Here is a 7,313-nt window from a genome sequence, read left to right on the forward strand (position 1 = left end):
TTTGAATCCAAGGAGAAGGCGGGGAAGACAGTCTTTACCTGCCCTCCTTCCAGACTATCAGGGAAGAAGGGAATTTGGTACGAGACGGGCAAACCACGGGGTCTAGCTCTCCCGTACACGCGAAGCAGATTTTTTCGAATCTGGTAGATTCGTCTAGGACAAGCCTTGTCATCAGCAAAAGATCACATGGGGGACTTCTGAGATGGACCATCTCCTCAAGGGATTGTTTAATGTCTTAGAAGTTTTAACTTCTTAGACTGGTCCCTTGGGTGTTGGCCACACAAGAGGAGGAATCTCTTAGTCCAGAAGTCCTTCATAGTGTTCTTTCCTGTATGGACAAGGCGGTTCAGGATGGATCAGGAGAGGTGGCCTCTCTGTTTGGTACTGGTATTCTGAAGAAGAGAGTCTTATTTAGCTCTTTCTGACGAAAGCAGTTACTCCTACTCAGAGGTCATCTCTTCTGTATGCTCCTCTGTCGGACCAATTGTTTTCCTTCAAATCTTGTAAAAGATATTTCTCATTCTTTGACAGAAAAGGCCACACAAGATCTCTTGGCCCAATCTGCAAAGAAATCGAGGACTTCGGGTCCTATTAAGAAGAGAGACTCGGGCTCCTCAACAGCCCTTTCGAGGAAGTACCTCGGCCAGACCCTCTTTTAAGAAGAGAGGAGTGCAGAAGAGAGGTAGGCCTTCCTTCAGACCTATCAAGAGAGCTCAATGAGACAACAGTCCTTCAAGCACCGGTAGGAGCCAGACTTCGGAAATTTTCCGAAGAATGGGCTCGGAGACAGGCAGAAATTTGGTCCCTTTCCGTGGTAACAAAGGGATATATGATCCCATTTCGAGACAGACCTCCCTTGACTACGAACCCGAGGGAACTGTCAGCCCAATACAGGGACCCGGCCAAGAAAGAAGCATTATTGCAACTTGGTAGAACAGATGTTGCAAAAAGGAGGCCATCGAAGTGGTTGCGGGATCCGGATTCCCGAGGATTCTACAACCGTCTTTTCTGTTCCGAAATCCTCGAGAGGGTGGAGACCGGTCCTGGATGTGAGCGCATTGAACCGATTTGTGGAGAACACAAAGTTCTCTATGGAAACATCAAAATCGGTTCTTGCGGCTCTTCGTCCAGGAGATTGGATGGTCTCCTTAGATCTACAAGATGCATACTTTCATGTCCCCCTGCATCCATCATCGAAGAAATATCTCCGATTCATGATGCAGGGGAAAGTATACCAATTCAGAGCCCTATGCTTCGGCCTTTCAACGGCCCCTCAAGTGTTCACGAGGCTAATGATGAACGTTGCGAGATGGCTACATCTAGAGGGGATAAATATATCCCTTTATCTGGACGATTGGCTAATAAGAGCAAAATCGGAAATTCAGTGCTTGAAGGACTTGGAGAAGACGTTGAACTTGACAAAATCTCTGGGACTGCTCGTGAACCTCGAGAAATCACAATTGATCCCCAGACAGAACATAGTCTATCTGGGGATACAGATGGAGTTATCGGGGTTTTCGGGCGTTTTCCATCTCAAGACAGAATTAACTCTGAGGCCTTAGAAAAGAATCTCGAACGTTCTTTATGGAAAGGAAAAACCGGACCTTCGCGAGGGAACTGGCTCAGTCTGCTGGGCACCCTTTCCTCGTTAGAGCAGTTCATTTCCCTGGGAAGATTAAATCTCAGACCTCTGCAATTTTATCTAAAGAGGATGTGGAGTCAAAAGACAGGAGACTTGTCAGACATTTTTCCCATCCAACAGGGGATAAAATCAGACCTAAAGTGGTGGTTAACCCCATTAACAAGGAACGAAGGGGTGTCCCTCTTGATTCGGAACCCTCACCGAGTGTTGTTTTCCGATGCCTCGGAAACAGGTTGGGGAGCAACACTGGGTCCAAAGGAAGTAGCAGGTGTTTGGACCAGACAACAAAACTACTCTGCACATCAATGCGAAGGAACTCCTGGCAATTCATCTAGCCCTGGAATACTTCGAAGCGGAAGTCAGAGAGGCGGTAGTTCAAGTCATTCCGACAACACCACAGCTCTGGCTTACATCCGGAATCAAGGGGGCACTCACTCTTTCTCTCTGAACGAAATAGCGAGAGCTCTATTAACCTGGACAGAGGAACGGGGCATTATTCTGCGTACAAGGTTGTCCAAGGAGTAAAAAACCTAAGGGCAGACAGATTGAGCAGAAAGAACCAGGTTCTCCCGACAGAGTGGATGCTCCACTCAGAAGTCTGCAGACAAATATGGTCACTCTGGGGGAGACCCCAGATCGACCTGTTTGCCACGTTCCTCTCCAGGAAAATAGACAACTTCTGCTCGCTAGAAGAAGATCCCAGAGCCACAGCGATCGATGCCTTCCTCATGGATTTGGTCAGGCATAGATGCATACACTTTTCCCCATTCAAATTGCTGGGGGAAGTAGTAAGAAAATTTTTGTCATCGGAAGGAATGAGAATGACTCTAATTTGCTCCCTTTTGTTTGGCCCTTCCCGAATCTGGTTCACAGAGGTACTGGAATGGACGCTTGGACTTCCCCAGATCTCTTACCAGACAGGACAGATCTGCTCAGACAACCCCACTTCGAGAGGTTCCACAAAAACATCCAAAGTCTCTCCCTGACTGCCTTTCGACTATCGAAAGACTGGTCAGAGCGAGAGGCTTTTCAAAGAAAGTGGCAACTTCAATTGCTAGAGCCCGCAGAGCCTCTACCCTGCGGGTCTACCAATCGAAGTGGGAAGTTTTCCGTAGATGGTGTAGGTCGAAGAAGCTGTCCTCTTCCAATACCTCTGTAACCGAAATCGCGGATTTTTCTCCTCTTCTTAGAGAAGAATCCAAATTGGCCGTATCAACTATTAAGGGATATAGGAGCATGCTCTCAGCTGTTTTTAGAAACAGAGGGCTGAATCTCGAGAATAATAAGGATCTTCATGATCTCATCAGGTCTTTCGAGACTAAGAAATTGAGATCATCAATTCCCCCGAGTTGAACCTGGAACGTTGTCCTAAAGTTCTTGATGTCGGACAAGGTTCGAACCTATAGATAAAATCTCATTCAGAGATCTTACTAGCAAATGCATATTCCTGTTGGCTCTAGCAACTGCTAAGAGGATCAGTGAATTGCATGCTTTGGACTCTCGGGTGGGATTTAGAAAAGACTCTGCTGTCATTTCTTTCCAGGATCTTTTCCTAGCGAAGAATGAGAACCTTCTAAACCTTGGGCCTAGAAGTTTCGAAGTCAAGGGACTCTCTTCTCTGGTAGGAAGAGAGTTGGATCGGTCCCTTTGCCCAGTCAGGACCTTAAAATTTTATTTAGAAAAGAAGACACAGCTTCAGGGATGTCGACAAGGTCTTTGGTGTTCGGTAAGAAACCCCAAGAGACCGATGTCAAAGAACGCACTGGCATTCTTTGTCAGAAATGTAATTACCGAAGCTCATAGGAATTGCCAAGAGAACTCTTTAAAGCTGCTGAGAGTGAAAGCTCACGAAGTCCGGGCTGTGGCAACTTCCCTTTCTTTTACGAAGAATATGTCCATGAGAAACATTTTAGCAGCAACTTATTGGAGGTGCAATTCAGTATTTGCATCCCACTATTTAAAGGATGTTAGAATAACATACGATAAATGTTTCTCTCTTGGACCTTATGTATCAGCGGATACTATGCTGGGAAATGGAGCAGACGCTGATCCTTTAAATTTGTTTTTTATATTTTAATAATTAGTTTTAATATTGTTGTTGAGTTGTGGGTTTGCTTGAAAGGATGTCGGGGGATGACTCCTTCAATCGTAGTACTAACCCCAATGAGGATCAGGTGATCGGGATTAGTGTCGTGCTCTATGATCATGCCAATAGGCAAGGTGTTTTGTCATGTAAGTGGATAGGACCCCATTGACAAAGATCCTAAGGTTCTGAAGCGACCATCAAGAACTCTTAGCATGAGGTCACTACCTCGCTGAGGCTCTTGAAGCGATTCGGGCTCCTAGGCAGTAGCCATGAAGTCTTTCGCTAACACAGGTAGGAATCAAGGTTTTTAATTTTATTACCTACAACATATGTTGTTTCCTGTCTATTTCAGTAGATTAGCTGTCTCTTACCCTCCGCCAAAGGTGCCAATCAGCTAAGTATATATCTGACAGGTAAGTTGAATGCATAAAAATGTTATGTCATGATACAATAAAGTTTTATGCATACTTACCTGGCAGATATATACGGTGTATGGCCCACCCGACCTCCCCTCAGGAGACAGGTGGAAGAGAAAATCTGTCTTAGAAAACGGGAATGATTCCTATTCCCGCCACCAGCGGCGGGGCGGTAGATCACCTGACCTACCTGTAGAGTGTGCCGCGAAATTCGAATTTCTATCGGGAACGACGGAGTCTATAGCTAAGTATATATCTGCCAGGTAAGTATGCATAAAACTTTATTGTATCATGACAATAACATATTTAACATGTAGGGTCCACTGACTAGATTTACAATGAAGATGATAATTAGCCATTTACTGATGCTCCCTGTAGGATGCCATTATTGGACCTCATGTGGTGCACTGTAGGCATTACCTAATGTTCTTTGCAGCATCCCTTCAACCCCTAGTACTGTACCTCGGTTCATTTTCTTTTTCTTTAATCATACTTTCCACACTTTCATAACAATTGTTTCATATTGTAACAGCAAGGTTTTTCCTGCTATTACATCTTAAACAAATTTTTACTCTCAAATTCCCTGTTAGTACTGGCCTTTGATCTAAATTTTATATCCCATTCCTGTGTACAAACGATAGTCTTTTTTGATGTACTGATATCAAATGGTATCAATGAAAATTGATGCCAGATAACCATAAGTACTAGTAAATCATAATAGAACCCCTAAATTGCAATTATCAATTTTCTCCTTTTACAGATGGCATGTGAAATGGATTTTTCATCAGGCAGATGTAACATTTGTTGACAGAAATGTAGATGAAAACACCACTATTGTCAAACTTCTTTCTAAGTACTTAGAGCCAAATGACAGTTTGAGTCTAGAAGAATCTGAAAAATTAGCTTTTTATCATTCAGCTTCTTACGGGAAAGTCGCTGTCCTGATGCAAACTAATGAGAAAGGATCTGTGCCTGCCTTGAAGAAGTTTTTGTGAAAAAAAGTCTTCGTTTGAACATGGCAAATAAAACTGTCATTGAGTATCCTGTAGTTTTATGTTGTTCTTCGAGATCATATTTCACTCTTACCTTGAATATGAAGCTGATGATCATGACGATTTGTTTTGTGAAAAAGAGCAAAAGAAGAGGTAGATGAAAGCTTAGGATATTTCTGAATATGAATCTTTCTCATTTCGTTAACTCATATTTTAGAAAGAAGTGGCATTCATCATCATCATTTATCATCATAATCATCGTTAGTAATGGTTTTTATGTCATCCATTTCCCATGTAGGTATATGTAGAGTAAGTTTTCTCACTCCATCTTTCTTGTGTATTCAAACTGAATTCCAATGTATTCTGTCTTCATTTCTTAAATACTGTTTTTCTCATCAGAGCCAATCAATCATATATTTTGCCCACATTTATGGCCTTAAAACCCCTAGACTCAGTTATTTGTCTATATACCTCATACTGTACTACAGTATATGTATTGAAGAGTGGAGTGCTGGTAACAGCTTGATCTAAGTTTTCCCCAGCACTTTCCTACAGGATTGATCATGCTATTTTTCAATTTAACAATTTTTTAATTTCATTATTTATTAAATAATTCCTCATTCTTTTTATCCATTTTACTTTGTTTAACCATAGATAAGGGATCAACTGGTAATCTCTGCACCTAAGTACTGCCATTGCTGTTGTGGTCTTCTGATTAGCTGTCATTGCAGTGAAAGCTAGCAAAGTACTAATCACAGTATTTTTTTCTGAGAATTATGCGTCTTATTATTGTTAGTAATATTCCAGTTATTGTTTCATTATTGTCAGCTATAGAGTCACCTTTTAGCAGTGAAGAAGTGTCAGTATTTAGGTGATGTGCCAGACTGGTCCAATGTCAGTTGCAAGCTATCCACTATAACTACTTTTTGGTGCTTTCCACTTTGCAGCTTCCTTTTCTCCCTACCCACTCCTAACATGCTTTGTCAGTATTTAGTTGGCTCACTGCCTGGCATGTCTAGTCCTTACCTTCCTTGCCCATTATACATTCTGACTGCCCAGCCCACTTCGACCCCCCAATTGACCTTACTTGTGACTGCACCTCCAGTAATAACTGATTTTATTTTAGTGACTGTAGCTGTGACTGATGATGCAGTATCCAGGGTTCAAAGGAATCCCTTCATTGGGCTAAGGTGTCAGATTCGTGCTTTCTTAATGGTCCAACTACAGTATTAATACAGTGCAGAGAATCCACAACCAGCTGCTTTGTGAGAACCATAAGTATTGGAATGCCTGTCTACATTTGCCTTCATCAGAGACACTCATAGTTTATGGCTTCAGTCAGACTGCACAAAGCAGAAGGACTGCATCCATTGTTAAGGTTTTGATAGTGATGACAACAGTGACAACAAGGAGCAGTTAACTGTGATCAATAGCAGTTCTGTCTGCCCTATGAACCCTAATGAGCATTACAGCTCCAAAGTCCAGATTTAACAGTGACTGTAATGATAGCTGCTCTTGGATGGACCTGTCTCAAACTTACATTATCAGTCATGACCATTTAACCTTTTGAGTGCTCTTTTGCCCTCACTCCCTGAGGCATATCAATGGTAGCCTATTGGTAGTCAGTCCCACAGACATTCACCAATTCTAGTTATATAAAAGGCACTTTCATGGCTTGCCAGTCATTACCAGATATCACACCTCACACATACCATCTTTTGAGTGTTGGAAGAACTCTTGTAGACCTTCTCATTGCATTGTATGCACTAATTAACCTTTCATGATCTGTTGACGTGTAGTGCGTCAATAAATTTTTTTCTGGAAGTGCACAGATGACAGGCCAGGTGCGTCATGTGTAAGTTATTTTCTGGAAAAATTCACGAAAAAAATGAATCAATCATAGAAGACGTAGTTGATGCCATTGGGTCAAGATGATAAATCTCGAAGAAAACACAAACCCGACGCCGCTAGCTTACTTAGCTATGATACAAAACGTCAACATCAGGAGGTTGGAAAACCTTAAAATTGCACTCTTAAAAAATTAGCATTTCTTAATCAATTACAGCTCTTTAGCAAACACATTTATTGCAAAATTATTGCTTCCATGTGAAAGATCAAACATTTCAACACAATTTACGTATAAAACAAACTCCCAAGCCTAATGATTATAATTTTCA

General features: G+C 42.1%; 1 pseudogene; it reads left to right on the forward strand.

Annotated features, from left to right (window-relative positions):
• Positions 1-5,293, forward strand: part of LOC135206796 (box C/D snoRNA protein 1-like) — an 85,479-nt pseudogene extending 80,186 nt beyond the window's left edge.
• Positions 5,294-7,313: the final 2,020 nt, after the last annotated feature.

The sequence above is a fragment of the Macrobrachium nipponense genome, chromosome 31 (genome assembly GCF_015104395.2).
Source record: "Macrobrachium nipponense isolate FS-2020 chromosome 31, ASM1510439v2, whole genome shotgun sequence".
Taxonomy (NCBI): domain Eukaryota; kingdom Metazoa; phylum Arthropoda; class Malacostraca; order Decapoda; family Palaemonidae; genus Macrobrachium; species Macrobrachium nipponense.